This window comes from Mycteria americana, chromosome 3 (genome assembly GCF_035582795.1).
Source record: "Mycteria americana isolate JAX WOST 10 ecotype Jacksonville Zoo and Gardens chromosome 3, USCA_MyAme_1.0, whole genome shotgun sequence".
NCBI classification, from domain to species: domain Eukaryota; kingdom Metazoa; phylum Chordata; class Aves; order Ciconiiformes; family Ciconiidae; genus Mycteria; species Mycteria americana.
This window is the reverse complement of record NC_134367.1, coordinates 16,744,428-16,762,068: the sequence shown is the minus strand read 5'-3', so window position 1 is coordinate 16,762,068 and position 17,641 is coordinate 16,744,428. Positions and strand designations below refer to the sequence as shown.

At 42.7% G+C, this 17,641-nt stretch overlaps 1 long non-coding RNA gene across 1 annotated transcript in view; it reads left to right on the top strand.

The window, feature by feature from the left end:
• LOC142407632 (uncharacterized) overlaps positions 1-17,090 on the top strand; it is a 30,344-nt gene extending 13,254 nt beyond the window's left edge. Inside the window, exon 3 of the long non-coding RNA XR_012774991.1 lies at positions 17,002-17,090. This is a non-coding gene — a long non-coding RNA (uncharacterized LOC142407632). The remainder of the gene's footprint in view (positions 1-17,001) is intronic.
• Positions 17,091-17,641: the final 551 nt, after the last annotated feature.

Genomic DNA, 17,641 nt, shown 5'->3' with positions numbered 1-17,641 from the left:
GTTGTTATTTCTCATTTCTACATGAAGTGTGCCTGATATAAAGGATAGTTATGTTAAACTGGAAAATATATGGCAAGCTGGGAGTGTGAGGTTCAACTCACCATATTGGCTGTTCATGTATCAAGTATCTAGTTTAAGCTAATGAGGTAAGCTTTCTCTGTATTTAGAGAAAAGAAATACACATCTCTGGACTAATTTAACTGACTTCAGATGCATACACGTAGGCATCTTTAATGTAGGTATCTTCCTATATGCTACATGTTTCAGATCCCACTATCATCAACGGGGATCTACTCAAAGCCTTCAAAGGAAACTGGAGGGTGACTCGTCCCATCCTAAAGTGGACACGTGCATCCACTCAGTCAAGCAGCACTGACTCTTTTGAATAAGAAACTGTATTCGTTTCCTAAACATAGGTTTTGAAAGCTGCTTGAGATGCCATGAGATACCCTCCTGGCCTCAGCAGCTATATGCAGAAAGGAGCAGATCTTTCTTAGCTCATTTTTTGTACCTGCTTGGGCCATGGGCATGATGCAGCTATCCTAAATCTCTAGTGACAACAGTGTTTAGCCACCTGCCCTACCTACGAACACCTGCTCTTAGAGTAGAGGTGTCTAAATGTGGAGCCAAATCCCAGCCTTTGGGCTAAATTCATCCCTCAGATAGCCAAGTGAAGGCACTGAGCTGAATTTGTTGTGTTACCTAATATTGCCTTTAAGTCTTGTACAAAGCAACATGAATCATTTAAATTTTTTCACTTCAGTAGTGCCGCTTCCAAAAAGCATTTCAGATCTGCTGGAATCTATTGCCCTGTGTCTACTTGTTAGCAGTAATTTTTGTGCTTCAATTACTTTGATTAATAAAACATATATCAAAAAGCTCCTGTTTCATGTATAAGGTTGTTATCGACAGAATATTTGCTATTAAAATGGAAAACAGCCCTCAGCTAGTGCAGCATATTTATTCAGCTGAGAATCTGGATAAAACAGAGAGCTCTCTTTGCCTTGACAGCTATTATAAAGAGGAAAACTATGTGGTCCATTTCAGGACTTTTCATTTTTGGAAGAGACGTAAGCCCAATCTTCATCTCTTCTTCATATTCCTGTGAAAGCATTACTCCTTACACTTTTTATGGGATAGAACAAAAATGCATTTAAACAGAAATGGCTCTCCAGCAGGCCCTTGGTTTGATGGAAACTTCACAAAATGAGACAACTGGCATAGCAAAATACATCTGAGTTTGGATTAAAACTTTCATATTCATATCTTCATAGTTTTATTGGTGCTGTGGCTAAAAGCCTAATTGAGAAATCCGACTGAGTGGTTATAACATAGCAAACCTTAGATTTTTTTTTTAAATGTCTTTATTTTTTTCTTTATCTTTTTAATATGAAAATAATGTAAAAGGTAAGCGTGAAATAATATAATATTTTCCAAGAAAGTATAAAGATTCTCTGAAGTTATGCAGCTGAGTGGTGACACATATAAGCTCTTTTCTGGGATAGCTAGGAGTCTCCGTTTGACCCTGGCATCTGAAGCCCACTGTGTGAGACTGTTGTGGTTTAACCCCAGTCGGGAACCAAGCACCACGCAGCCGCTCGCTCACACCCCCCACCCTGGTGGGATGGGGGCGAGAATTGGAAGGGCAAAAGTAAGAAAACTTGTGGGTCAAGATAAGAACAGTTTAATAATTGAAATAAAATATAATAATAACAATAACAGTAACAAATCGTAATGAAAAGGAAAACAACAAAAAAAGAGAGAGAGGAACAAAACACAGGAAAAAACAAGTGATACAACCGCTCACCACCCACTGACCGATGCCCAGCCTGTCCCCAAGCAGCGATCACTGCCCCCTGGCCAACTGCCCCCAGTTTCTATACTGAGCATGACGTCATATGGTATGGAATAGCCCTTTGGCCAGTTTGGGTCAGCTGTCCTGGCTGTGCCCCCTCCCAGCTTCTTGTGCACCTGGCAGAGCACGGGAAGCTGAAAAGTCCTTGACTTAGTATAAGCACTGCTCAGCAACAACTAAAACATCAGTGTGTTATCAACATTATTCTCATACTAAATCCAAACCACAGCACTATACCAGCTACTGGAAAGAAAATTAACTCTATCCCAGCCGAAACAAGCACATTCTCCACCCCTTATTCTATGCCATCTACGTCATGCCCAGGTCCCACACTTTCCAATACATTCCAGTTAATCACCACCACTTTCCCTGTCTTTTGATATATATACACAGATATCATTCCCTTAGTCTATGGGCCATCCCTCTAAAATGTCTGTTGAGTCCATTTAGTCCATGACTTTGGGCTCCATCTGTCATAACAGTCCTTCAGGGCAGGAGAGATGGTGTGTGGTTTTGGATTGTTGCATGCTGAAGTCAGTTCTGGTTCCGTCACCGCTGCACTTTGCTCAGTTTCATCAAAGTTAATTCTTCATTAATCTGGGTGATTCTTACTGTAATACTGTTGATATGGCATGTAGCAACTATAGTAGTGATGACATACGGTAATACGTAGCAATTAACATAATTCAGTTCAAATCATTGGCTATTCTCACCTAAAATCAAATCCCGTTGAGGTACATGTTGGACTTCTCCATCCTTCTGCATCACCCACCAAGTGCACCCAGGTCCGTGAGCAAAACCAATCCCACAAATGAGTTTGCCTTTGCCCGAGGCAGGAATAACCCAGACTGTCTTCCCCAGCATATTTTTTATGCGTACTACAGGGACCTTATCTCCTTTGACAGTACATAAAAGTTTTGATTGAGCAGGGCCAGCTCGATTGGCAGATCCCCTAGGTTGACTAACCAGGTGGCCTTTGCTAAATGTGTATCCCAATGGATCCCAGCACCCATTGGTCTCAGTGTAGTCTTTAACAGTCCATTGTATAATTCGATTTTCCTGGAGGCTGGTGCATGATAGAGAATGTGATATACCCACTCAATGCCGTGCTTTTTGACCCAGGTGTCTTTGAGATTGTTTTGGAAATGAGTCCCGTTGTCTGACACAATTCTTTCTGGGGTTCCATGTTGACACAGAATTTGCTTTTCCAGGCCCAGGATAGTGTTCCGGGTGGTGGCATGGGGCACAGGATATGTTTCCAGCCATCCAGTCGTTGCTTCCACCATTGTAAGCACATAGCGCTTGCCTTGGCAGGTTTGTGGGAGTGTGATATAATCGATCTGCCAGGCCTCCCCATATTGATATTTCAGCCATCGCCCTCCATACCACAGAGGCTTTAACGGCTTGGCTTGCTTGATTGCGGCGTATGTTTCACATTCATGGATAACCTGTGCAATAGTGTCCATGGTCAAGCCTACCCCTCGATCACAAGCCCATCTATATGTTGCATCTCCTCCTTGGTGGCCTGAGGTGCCATGAGCCCACCGAGCTATAAATAATTCACCCTTATTTTGCCAGTCCAGATCCACCTGAGCCGCTTCACTCTTAGCAGCCTGATCCACCTGCTGGTTGTTTTGATATTCTTCTGTGGCCCGACCCTTGGGTACGTGTGCATCTACGTGACGTACTGTCACAACCAGGTTCTCTACCCGGGCAGCAATGTCTTGCCACAGTGTGGCAGCCCAGATGCGTTTACCTCTGCACTGCCAGTTGCTCTGCTTCCGTTGCTGCAATCACCCCCACAGGGCATTTGCCACCATCCGTGAGTCAATATGGAGATAGAGCACTGGCCACTTTTCTCGTTGAGTAATATCTAAAGCCAGCTGAACTTTTCACCTCTGCAAAGTGACGTGATTCACCTTCTTCAGCAGTTTCTGTGACTTCTTGTATAGGACTCCATACAGCAGCCTTCCACCTCTGATGCTTTCCTACAACACGACAGGACCCATCAGTGAACAGTGCATATTGCTTCTCATTTTCTGATAGTTTATTGTACAGTGGGGCCTCTTCAGCACATGTCACCTCCTCCTCTGGTGATATTCTGAAATCTTTGCCTTCTAGGCAGTCCATGATCACTTCCAAGATCCCTGGGTGACTGGGGTTTCCTATCCGAGCCCGCTGTGTGATCAGTGCGACCCACTTATTCCACGTAGCATCAGTTGCATGATGCGTAGAGGGGATCCTCCCTTTGAACATCCAGCCCAGCACCGGCAGTCGGGGTGCCAGGAGGAGCTGTGCTTCAGTACCAACCACTTCCAAAGCAGCTCGAACCCCTTCATACGCTGCCAATATCTCTTTTTCAGTTGGAGTATAGCGGGCCTCAGATCCTCTGTATCCGCCGCTCCAAAACCCTAAGGGTTGACCTCGAGTCTCCCCTGGTGCTTTCTGCAGGAGGCTCCAGGTAGGGCCATTCTCCCTGGCTGTGGTGTAGAGCACATTTTTTGCATCTTGCCCTGCCTGGACTGGCCCAAGGGCTACTGCATGAACTATCTCTGGTTTAATTTGTTCAAAGGCTTGTCATTGCTCAGGGTCCCATTTGAAACTGTTCTTCTTCTGGGTCACTTGATAGAGAGGGCTTACAATCAGACTGTAATTTGGAATAGGCATTCTCCAAAAACCCACAATGCCTAAAAAAGCTTGTGTTTCCTTTTTGCTAGTTGGTGGAGACATGGCTGTTATTTTGTTGATCACATCCATTGGGATCTGACGATGTCCATCTTGCCATTTTATTCCTAAAAACTGGATCTCCTGTGCAGGTCCCTTGATCTTACTTTGTTTTATGGCAAAACCAGCTTTCAGGAGGATCTGGACTATTTTCTTCCCTTTCTCAAAAACTTCTTCTGCTGTATTGCCCCACACGATAATGTCATCAATGTATTGCAGATGTTCTGGAGCTTCGCCCTGTTCCAGTGCCATCTGGATCAGTCCATGGCAAATGGTGGGGCTGTGTTTCCACCCCTGCAACAGTCGATCCCGTGTGTACTGGACGCCCCTCCAAGTGAAAGCAAACTGCGGCCTGCACTCTGCTGCCAAAGGGATTGAGAAAAATGCATTAGTGATATCAGTTGTGGCATACCACTTGGCTGCCTTTGACTCCAGTTTGTATTGAAGTTCTAGCATGCCTGCCACAGCAGCACTCAGCAGCGGCATGACTTCGTTCAGGCCACGATAGTCTACTGTCAGTCTCCACTCTCCATTAGACTTTCTCACTGGCCATATGGGACTGTAAAAAGGTGAATGAGTCTTACTGATCACTCCCTGGCTCTCCAGTCAATGAATCAGCTTAGGGATGGGAATCAGGGAGTTTCGGTTGGTGCGATGTTACCACCGGTGCACCGTTGTGGTAGCAATCGGCACCCATTGTTCTTCAATCCTCAGCAACCCCACAACAGAAGGGTCCTCTGAGAGACCGGGCAAGGTGGACAGCTGTTTAATTTCCTCCATCTCCAAGGCAGCTATACCAAAAGCCCACCGGTACCCTTTTGGGTCCTTGAAATACCCTCTCCTGAGGTAGTCTGTGCCAAGGATGCACTGGCCTCTGGGCCAGTCACAATGGGGTGCTTTTGCCACTCATTCCCAGTTAGGCTCACTTTGGCCTCCAGTTAGCTGTTGGAATCACCTTGGCACTCCAGAAATACAGATGGGTTCTGCCCCTGGATAGCTTGATGTCATTAGGGTGCACTGTGCACCGGTGTCTACGAGAACCTTATCCTCCTTTGGGTCTGATGTGCCAGGCCATCGAATCCACACAGTCCAGTAAACCTGGTTGTCCCTTTCCTCCACCTGGCTGGAGGCAGGGACCCTCTAGTCCTGGTCATAGTATTCGCTACTCACTTCTTGTAAATACAAATCAGAAATCCCTTCATTAAGATCAGGAGTAAGATCAGCCCTTCTACTCTGTCTGGGGAACTGCCCACTGGAGACTGGAGCAGCAATTTTCCTGGAGATGACTGAGCACCTGCCTGCCGATGGGAAGCAGTGAATGAATTCCTTGTTTTGCTTTGCTTGCATGTGCAGCTTTTGCTTTACCTATTAAACTGTCTTTATCTCAGCCCACGAGTTTTCTCACTTTTACTCCTCTGATTCTCTCCCCATCCCACTGGGGGGGAGTGAGCGAGCGGCTGTGTGGGGCTTGGTTGCCGGCTGGGGTTAAACCACGACAGTTATGTACGTATGCATGTTTCCAGATGCTATGCTTTAATATGTCCATATTTTTAAGAGGTTGCAGTTTCTAAGTTCAGGGTATGCTAATTGCAAGCTGCTCTGAACATATGGAGACTGTTCAGTTTTACAGCAATTCAAAGAATAACAGGAACTTGTAATTGGGGGTCATAAAATAGAATAGACCATTTAGAAGATAAGATGGAAAGAAGATGGGTGGAACACCATTTATCACTGATACTTGTACTTTATGTATCAGAAGAACTAAGTTTTGTACGTTTTGGCTGAAGAAGAATGAAAAGCATAAGGACAACTTTTTCCTTGCTGAGATGGTCAAGTGTTTCTTTGCTGTTCCTTGGGCTGGGCTTATAACTGGAAGAGACTCAGTTCCCCTGACTTTGGTGGGGTTGTAGTATCCATTTTTCACATCAGGACATGCATTCAACAGTTACAGGCAGAAAAGCTAGAACTACGGCACTAACAGCCAATGCACATTCACTCCTTCATTTGTAAACTCAATCATATTTGCCCATTTCTCATAAAAAGGATATAGTCTGGTACAGACAGGAGCAGAGCTGCCGCTTAGAAACAAATCACCCAGCAACAGGACACTAGTGCTCCTTACTTGTAGCCTACGAATACTATACTTATGTATATAATATAATTATGCAATTTCTGGGTTTTCAGTTTTTTTCTCATGGACAGTAATCTATGCTTTAGCCTCGCTCCCATCCAGAAAACGATTTGATTAGGATCTGTTGCCATTTCAACTGGTTTTGGCCACAGGAGAGCCTATGCTCAGTACTTCTGCCGTGCTTAGTTCTCCCTCAGTCCCAGCTATGGAACATCATCTGTCTCCCCCACCTTCCATGCACAGAGGTGGTATAGTGTGCAGCAGCTGTAGGAGCATAGTTAGCCCTTTTCTTCTATCCAGAATTTTCCTCTGTAGTGCGTACCTGAAGAAGGGAAAAAGGCAGGGGTTTTTTACCATATACAATGCAAAACTCATCTATGAAAAATCTTAAGCAGAACAGGCTCAGTTCTCCTCATATTTACATCTATTTAAGGTAGGAGCAACTCAGGGGCAAAGATTGGGCCAATGTAATTAGACTAAAGAATTGAAAAAGATTTATGGGCAACTTACAAAGCGAGCTCCTGACGGGCTTTGATTATTTATGCCCTTTGTTCTCCCGTTCGGCTGATGCCTCATCCAAAACATGCCTGTCGCTGACGCTGATGCAGAGGGAAGCCGAAATTGCTCCCGGCAGTGCTGGGAGCTCAGAGGGCAACAGTGCAGCAAGGGGGTGATCTTCCCTGATGACTGAGAATCCTTTGCGTAAACTAATTCCCTCCAAGGGCTCTTCAGGTGGAATTCCCTTTTCTGTCAGTGGGACGCTAAATGCCAGCTTACCTTTTGATCCAGACAGATTCAAAGTTGCCTTCAGTCTTCTGAAGTTGTTCCAGCCTCCTCAAGATTTCTTTCTTTTTTTTTTTTACTTTATTTTTCTCCCTCTTTACACAGCATAAAATCAAGTCTGTGAGCGTTAAGATTCAGAGTTTCTAAAGTGGTGTTCACTGAGAAAAAATAAGATGCAGAAATTTCACATCTGATCTCCCTTTCTAGTCGATGGAGAAACGTAGACGCTTCTGGAATGTGATTCATCTTAACCCAAAATTAGGCCTCCTAAATAGGACAGCTGAATTGCACCCTAGATTACCTATTGCTCTTCTTTGAGTACAAAGTGAGCCGAAGGCGATGGGCTCAGATGTAGCTATCGAGATTGCAAATGTTTAAAGCTAGGTGAGATGAATCCTAGTCATAAATTTTGAAGAGTAGTATATTTGTATAGACTGAACAACCACTTTTAATATGAGAATGGAGAATAAAATGTCCAAATCTTTCATCCATGTTTACTGCAGTGTTGGAGAACATTTTGGTGAAGTAGCATTGCTAAGACTTTATTCTTTCTTGAACTTTCAAGTACAGCTAGGAGACCAGTTCACACTGGGAAATTTATTTGTTGAAGCCCATCTTGTTTCTGTGTGTTCCAGGAAGAAGATCATGGTTCTCTCAGATGTATTTGTTATTTGGTCTAATTCACTGAATCATTTCTGCTGCACTCTCTTAGTCTGCTGTTTGCTCATAAGCTGATCATTTTGCATACTGAAAATTTCATGTTGTTTCCATTTTTCTGAATTAGGGTGACAGAAGAAAGAAACCTGGTTTAATGAACACAGATGGTGCTTTTAAATTACAATAATAGTTTGCAGTTAATAGCTCACTTTCCATCTTAAGATCTGTGTATTTCCTAAACATTGGTTTATTTCGCAATTAGATCATGTGAATATTATCATATCAGTTAAACAGATTGTGTAACTTAATGCCAACAGCTTCAATGGTCTGCCATAAATTCCACTCACTGCCCTTTTTTCTGTAATCCGGGTATCTATCTGCACCGCCAAAAGGCTGCGTTTGCTCAAATGGACATTTGGACATACAGCTTCCACAGTTACATACAGCCTGCTCAGAAATGCATGTACAAGTTAACCACAAAGTCTGTGTGTCTTGTTTTTTTAAAACTTAAATTATACAGTTTGCATCCACATACCTAAACCATGAAATCCGGTCTATCTAACTGCAGACATCTAATGTGCTACATTTTAAATACCAAAGCAAACCAGTTATCCTAAAAAAAGATCTGATATTTCCTATACAGTCAGTGGTGAGATGTCTTCAAAGGAAGATCCTGTCTGCCTGGATTTCTGGAGGACTTATTCGCTAGGCATCTAAAATGCAGGCACAGATAAGGTATCTAAATTAGGCTAGCTGAATCCCATCATAGGCACCTCTTCTTCTTTGAGAATCAATGTTCCCACATAAGTTAATGGAAATTGAGTGTCTTTATAGCAATTAGCTTAAGAGTTTAACCCAAGTCCTGAAGGAAATTTATAGCAGAGCTGGAAGAAGGATCTGCCAGGTCCATTCTTAGGGCTACCCTCAGTTGCCAGACATTGGCATTTAGTGCCCTTTGAGGTGCCTGAGGGTGTCTGAGACCTACGTATGGGCTGTAGGTGTGACAGGGACCCAAGACCTAGGTCCTTCGGGACTGAACCAAGAGGAGTACCCTTGGTCATCTCAAAGAACACTAGATGCCTGTATGCAAGAAACTGCACTAAGCTCCTAGTTTTAACTGCAGAATTTGAGAAGCTACGTACAAGCTATTTCTAGGTTGAAGTGTATAAGAGCTTTATGAGCTGAAAAATACAACAGGGCTTTTACCTTTCCCTCTTGATCAAGTTCAATATTTTCACTCCATGCTCCCACTTCCTCAGACCTGTGGTGTTCTTATTTTAATAATCAAATCCAGGAAAGTATTTTTACCTGTTCAATAATTCCTTTATCATAAAACACCAACACCAGCAGTTTCTTTCATACCAGCCTTACTGGCAAATTTGTGATTTATTCACTCTTCACTAATACGCCTGATAACTAGGTATCTTCTATATCTATATTAATGAATAGTAACAAGAGTATGTTAGAAATAGGGCCACCTCTTGGTTAAGCCAGAGGTCTGGGGGATCAGGATCTAGTTCTTGTCATTGCTTCCTTGTATGATCATGACTACTTTCCTTTGTGATCATGGGTGAATCATTTTTATCTATATTTCAATTGCTGGCAGTAGATCAATGTGAGAGGAGAATGTCACAGAGAACCACAAACTGAAGGAGTAAGTCCATGCTGTGTTGTGCCGTGCAGATGTACCAGCTCATGCAAAAGCTGTTCAGTGCTCAGGTTAACACCGCATGGTCTCAGGCCGTGCAGCCAGCTGAGTTGCTCCATACCCACCCTTGCAGGCATGTGGATCTGTGGGGACAGCCATCTTCAACCTGTCTACACCCCACAGGTCTCCCTTACTTTCCTGGTATAGATAAAGCCTGAATTTCTGAGACCGCTAACCCAGGGCCATTCCCCTAGACTTGTTGCAGCCAGCCATGTCTTAGTCATCAGGTACTAATAACCAAAATTTATACTCATTTACAGCAGCCAGTCTGGGCTACAGGGTGCTGAGCTCTTTCCACTGCTGAAAGAAGAGCTGGGGTAGCTCATTGCATTACAGGACTAGGCTCAGTTGCCTAAACCAGAACCATTTTTCTCCCACCTTCCCAGCCCTCTCTAGCTCTGTAGGTATCAGCTATTATCTTTTAATAGCTTTAATAGCACTATTGTTGTTCTTCCTTAGCTAGGTAAGAAAATCCGTAATCCAAGCTGTCTGAAAATTGCCTGATAAAATGTTTGGAGAAAATTGCCACCCACATACTGTATTCCTCTGCAATGTATGGGAGCATTTCCAGCACTTGTACAAGATGAGAGAACATGTGTATTTACAAATGCAGATACTTGCGTTTAAACATAAATATACTAATGCAGATAGGAAAATTGGATGGGGAAGTGTTTATATGTGATTTTAAAAAGCTATCAGGATAGACATGCTAGTCATCTAGCTCTTTAAACATGAGCTTTGCACCTTTATTTTCCTTGTACCTCTTAATACTTACATAAAGTTCCTAAAAGAGGTAAAGCTATTTACTTGCATAGAAAGAAATCGGACTTGCAGAACCCAAAGTCTTGGTACCCAAGTATGTGAAACTGAACATTTAACCTTGTATTTTGGCAGTCTTGTAAAAGTACTCTGATCTCCTGATTAGAATAGGAACTGTCAATGGCAGACCACTCGGAATTGGATCATTGCTCTGTCTGTCTGCGTAAGGCTTTTAGATATCTACCTTTAAATATATATATTTGAAAATGTTGGGTGCCATGTTTGTGTCCAACACAATGGGCAACACTGTACAGTTAAGGGTCACTGCTGTGCAAATGGATGTGAATTCACATGCCCATTCTAGTACTGGTATGGGTGATAATAGATAGCCAGAATTTCAATGCTAGTAATATATTCATAGCTTTGGCCAATAGGACTGACTTGTAGCATTATTTCAGATAAAAGTAGTTATTATTGCAGAATTACAGACTTTCAAAAGAAAACATTAACTCCCAAAAAATCACACTTCAAAAAACATGGCTTTTTTAGCTCTAACTAACTGGAAACCACTAAAACCAGTCTCTAATAAGTAACCACAACAATTTTAGCCTTTGTCCCAAGGACCCTGTCTCTGATACATCCCAAAGCAACAGCTGAGATGAAGAAAATGTCGTTCACTTCATTCTTCAGATGGGGAGAAAGAAGCCTGTGAAAAATCTATTTTGTATTGTCAAATATTGCTCCAAAATAATGGGTATATTTCCCCTTTATGGAGGGGGGCTCTTGAGTTCCAGTCCTGCCCTTCATCCCTGCCCAGCTGCTTAAATTATAACTAAATTGTCAATGGGCAGCAACAATCCATTCTGCATTCATTTCAATTATTCAGTGTATTCCAAATCTTGCTTACATTCATTATCATTAGTTACCACAAACACACATCCAAAATTTCAGCGCGTGGGGATTTCTCTCCTTCATTACAAGTCTGTAGATCTTAGCAGTAATCTTCCCTACCAGGCCATATGAAATCTTGCACCTTGTAGGGCAATGGCATCCTTAAAAGAAGGAAATACACAACCTGATTTTTTTTTCACAAACCACTGAGACATTACTACTGTTTCTGTTCCTCTTCTACACTCTTCTTCCTGAGTACTCTTCTTTCGAAGGCATAAGGAAATGAGTGCCTCACTCTGCTTGTAAACTGCTCATGAATAGGTTCATTTCATAGATGTTTTATGAATTTGAGATAATCTAATAAATATTTTGGGCAGATCCATTTCAGCTCCTGAGCTTTCAACAATGGGTTAGCCTGAATGTTGTTTAATGCTTCTAATATCAAGAATTTGGAATTGCAGCTTTATTAAAGATCACTTAAGCTACTCAGTAGGGTTTCTGTCCTCTTCTGGGATTACCTAACCTTTCTAAACTAGGGGCCACTTCTGCTGCCAGCACGGAGGAACCCAAGGACATCTGAGGTATTGGCATGAGGTTGGCTAAGATGACACAGGGCTATTGGGAGATCTGTGCCTTTCTGGCACCTGGAAGTCAAGCAGGATACAACAGAGCATCTAAAATGGCTCCAGGTGCCTATGTGTGGGCAAGTGAACCAAGTCCTTCTGCCTGAAACTCAATACAGGTAAGAGATGGTCAGTCGAGTTGGCAGAGCTTCTCCGAACTTCCCCTCAGAGTGTGACATCTGATTTGGAAAAGAAGGCCACTGTGCTTTGCTGTGAACATAAATCAATAGAGAATCCATCCCCTCACCCTGCCAGAAGAGAAACAGGGTACGAATATTACTTTCCCAGTCTACTTTGGGATCATGAGGCCTCTATGCCATCTTCTCAAGGAAGTGTGAGAAAGCACTGCCTAGCCCCAAATGAATTTCATTTTGTCAAGGTGGCCTGGTTCTACCCATGGCTGAGTGCTCTTTCAGTTCTGCCATCTTATTGGCACCTGCATGAATGACACTGGAAGAAGGCAACTCTTTCTGTTGGTCTAGGTTTGCACAGGAGCTGGATGGATAAGCCATCACACATGCAAACATCCCAGGAAACAGGATCAGAAGTGACATTATCAAAGTTAAAGGGGAGTGTTACTGAGTAACTTCTTTCAGTGGTTACTGAACTCTATCTTATGGTGGATTTAGCCAAAGGGTGCTCGTGAATAGATATTTCATTTCAGTCAGCATACTGTAGGTAACATTTGCTTTACATTTTCCAAGAGATCCTGCTTCTAACGTCTGTTTATGGCAGTTGTTAGAAGTTTTATTTGTTCAGTTGAGTTTTCTGGTGATGACACTCGTAGCTGTTCTTCATGGTCAGCTTGTCTCACGCGGTTCTCTGGCTTCTATGCTTTGGGATGTAAATATTCCCCCCAGTGCCTGGCCAATTGCACAGGAAAGTCCCTCTTGACACTGACAAAGGTGATGGGATTTGGTCTGAGACAAAGCATCCCAAATTCAGATGTCTACATGTCTTGGATCTGGCAGGGTCATTGCTATAATTTTTTTATTTATCTTCCATTTACAGGTTGTTTAACTCTTTCTTGTTTACTCTGTCATTATAATTACAATGTCTGCTGGGATTTACCTTTAATTAAACTAGACAGAGCCTAGAGAATTTATACTGGTTACATATAGTTCTGAATAATTGAACAGCTTTTTTGTAGTACCTTTACTGAAATTAGAAATTTGGAATGAAAGTTCTTATACAGCCCAAAGGATTGTTAAGATTGGAGAATAAGGTTTTTATAGAGGCATTTCTGTGTAAGTAACAGAAAGTGGCAATATGCCTGGGAACCTGGAAAGTCTAGCAAAAAAAAAAAAAAATCTATAATGTAACTGAAGCCCAGGAGGTAAAGCACAGGTATTACAGCTGAGGCAGTCTCAGAGTCAGCTGGGAGGACAAACAAAACAACTTTTCATTTTAATGGAAATACCTATTTCAAATACTCCTTGTCTTTGGTTTTCAGCCAGCCCACAATATCACAGTGACTGATACCCTACAAACACACAGGCACAAAACACAGCTGTAAGAAACGGCTGAATGAAATAGGTCCAGCAGTTTGGGTGAGCATCTCAAAAGGTTTCATCAAACATTGCTGTCCATAGCTTGACTGTGAATCTGAGTTGACTATGTTTGCTTGCCATTTTGGCTAGAATCAATTTTTTTAGAGTACAGAAGAGATTAGATACATTCATTAAAGGACTGGTTTAAAGACTTGCGGTAGTTTTTATTTTTTTCTGCTCATTCTTGCTTGGAAACTCATCTCTTTATCATGAACATAGCCAGATGCTTTGGACACACGAAACCAACAATTTTCTCCATCTGCGGTTTTCTTTTAGTTATTAGCAGTTTCCTCCTGATGTAGGATTGATGGAAATTTACTAGGTACCTGCCCCTAAAGAGAACCAAATTAACACAACATAGACACAAATTCATGTGAATTCATTGGCTTTTGGATACTGCTTAACCATAAACTTATTAAAACTAGCTGGTATTTCTATACAGCAGCTTCAACATCCAGGCTCCAAGTGGTAATTACAAACACACAATGTATCATGCATTGGCTACTAGGCTTAGAAGGCAGTTTATGTTCTTGAAAGCTTATTTGTTTTCTTCAGGCATGTAATTTGTGCTAATAAATGGCATTACCTCTGTTTACAAGCCTACCTGCAGAATAAATTTCTTTTACCCTGAACATGACAGATGTGACTAGGTCACCAGGGTGGACTTTGCCAGTGGAACCTGGAAGTCTGCTATGCAGCAAGCAGTATTTCTGCTGTTTGAACCATGAGACCCATAAAGGGCCAGCTGGCCTTCTCTTACTTTATGATTTCAGACCAGTATAAAAACCTCTGCTGCCAAAACATAGACATTTGTTGGTGGATTAAAACAGAATCTCAGTTGTCAGCAAATGTCTATTGATCCTTTCCTCTGGCTTCCAGAGACTGTAAAGCTGGGGCTGGCAGATAAGACAAAATGAATGGGTGCTTTTTTGTACACCAAGAGCATGGTGAGGTTGCAGACAGCTGTCAGCTCCTCACTCTTCTTGTTCCTTCCATCCTCTGCCCCCAACTATTGTCTTTAGAGACTTTGCTATCACTTGAAAGCTGGGACCTTTCAAGTGATTACTTGGAGTAATCACTGGGAGTTACTTGGGAGCTGGGACTGTTTAGCCTGCAGAAAAGGAGGCTGAGGGGAGACCTTATTGCTCTCTACAACTACCTGAAAGGAGGTTGTAGAGAGGTGGGAGTCGGTCTCTTCTCCCAAGTAACAAGTGATAGGACAAGAGGAAATGGCCTCAAGTTGCACCAGGGGAGGTTTAGACTGGATATTAGGAAATTTTACTTCACTGAAAGGGTTATCAAGCATTGGAACAGGCTGCCCAGGGAAGTGGTTGAGTCGCCATCCCTGGAGGTATTTAAAAGACGTTTGGATGAGGTGCTTAGGGACATGGTGTAGTGGTGGTCTTGGCAGTGTTAAGTTTATGGTTGGACTCGATGATCTTAAAGGTCTTTTCCAACCTATACGATTCTGTGATTCTGTGTGATTCTGTGAAATGCTTGGTCCTCAAACTAGTGCATTCAAATTTGGCACCTTCATACAATATGGAGCAGGATGCTGAAGCCAGAGGTGAAGGCCTGCAGAGGTTACTAATGTCCTTGGCATGCAGGAGGGCAGTGAGAGCAAGACTGAGTGCAGAACTGGTACATCCACCACGTTTGGGTCCACCCGGAATGAGAGGTAGGAAGCTACCAAAAGGAGATTCTCCCATGAGTCAGCCAGAAAAACTCAGCGTGTTCAACGATGTGCTCCTTTAAGTAGCTGTTACTGTGCTTGACTCTGAGAAGCGCTGTGGTGGTGGGGAGGGTGAGCTGGCAGATGCTCTACCCAAGTCCTGAGTTTGAGATCAAAGTAGCTGCACGTAGGAGCACATCCCAATTCATGTCAAAAACTAAGGTGCCATCGCATTAGTTTTTCTTTATAATAGACAGATTTAATAACTTGTCATCAAGCAGCATTCTCCAACATTAAAACTTGGTACTACCAATGACACTGCTGCTCCCCTTCTGCAATTCTATTAGTATAAAAGAACATTTGCTGTATGAGAAGGTCAAGTCAACCTGGTAATAAGCAGCTTTATATTGTAGTATCTCTGTTCAAACTTGGAGTGATGGCAGTATATCAATGTGGCTAAAAAATTCCTCACCGGAACGGGTAGTGGTAAAAATATGTAGTGTAGTCCAGCTGGGTAATTGGATTCTTCTTCAGTGCATCCTCTCAGCTTTAAATCAGTGTAAGTTCATTCGACCAGGGAAAGCAGGTTGAGGGGGCCAAAATGAGAGACCATGAAACAGGAAAAGGGAAATATTTTCACTTCTCAATTTCTACTTTGGCAGGAATTTGAGTCCCTGCAGAGGGATAAATAGATGTGTTAGCAGTGGCAGGACACTCAAAGCTGCTGCTCCATGAACAACTGCAAAGGACAGTCAGCGTTTTCCCGTACTCACAGCATGCCCCACAGTCCAAGGCAAGATAAAAGAAATATAATCAACTCTTATGATCCGATAAAGAAATTAAGTAAATTAGAGAGGCACTGGCCATAGCAGCAACAGTTTTATTTAGCAAAGATTAATAATCTTTTTTTTTTCAAAAGAGCTTTAGTATTCAGTGCCTCACCTAACAGTACCTTTCTGATGGCCCTCAACACTGGGCATTCAATGTCCTTTCTCTAGCAAGGAGTTGGTACGTGAAACCCTGTGGTGTGCTTGGGGAATTTATAATGCTGTAGAAATGCTGAGACTTTAACACCTGAATTTTCAGGAAGGATTTAGGAAATAAAGCTACATTATTATGCTAATGTCTGCGCACCACCAGATTTCCTCCCAAAATACCACTAAGATTAGAACATATAACTGAGAAAAATAAATAAAGCAATTACCAAATAAATGGATTTACATTCTTAGGGGAGAAAAACTTTTCCAGCTTAATCTGGAAAAATAAATCTCTTCTATTCCAACTAACTTTTATTTTCTGTTTTGCTACACCAGAGACCACACACACAATAGGAAACGCACTGCTAATTCCAGATAGAATAAAGTTGTTCACCTAATGGTAAAAAGTGTACATATTTTGGGAAGGGTAAAACATATACTTCATGTTTTTCACTTAATTGATAAGGTTATTTATAGACCCCCAATGAAGAAACTATTTTGTTCAACTGAAACATCCCCCAGCTGACAGTAAATATCAAGCCTTACACTTCTAAAAAGAAAAAAACTTTCCAAAGGCGACAAACTCCTTTCCCTCATGCCCACCGTGCGTGGGAAGACAGATGAGAGATGTGTGGGAGCAGTGTTTATTTTGGTGATTTTTCCTTCTTCAGGCGGCTGCAATGACTTTTGCTGAGAGCCTCCGGGGAAGGTTGGGGAGAAAGGAGACGGTCACCTGAGTGATGGATGAGGAGGGTGATGGTGAGTTCAGCAGCAGACCTGGTTTGGACTCTAGGTGCTGTCAAAGGACCTGCACAGTACTGGGCTGAGTCTCCTTTCTGCCTCCATCCTTCCTACTTGCAAGAGGAAAAACAGTGATTTCTGTTTCCTTCCAGGGCAGAGGCTGACTTGTTCCATGAGTGTGCAGAGCAGATGTGGCAATCTGAGACACAGCATCATTGTGCCACAGAATATGCGCCCTGATGCTAACATCTCCCCACCGTAGTGACATGAGACATCCCTTTCAAATGGGGAACAGTGGTAAAACAAGAGTCCTTGTGGAGCTGGACCCTGCAGAACTGGATCACGAGCCCAGCAACGGGTGTGAGGCAGGCTGCATCCTCAGGGGTACTGTGCTGTCCCAGGGGCAAGCTCAGATGGGTATTTTCACATTCATCCTCATGACCTGGAATTTCTAATGACTCAAGAACTCTGAAATATGTAGTGTCAGTGCTAGGCTTATGGATATTTATTCATCCACATTTGTTTGACTCCAAAGAGCCACTGGAATCATCCATACATCTCCCCTTTGCC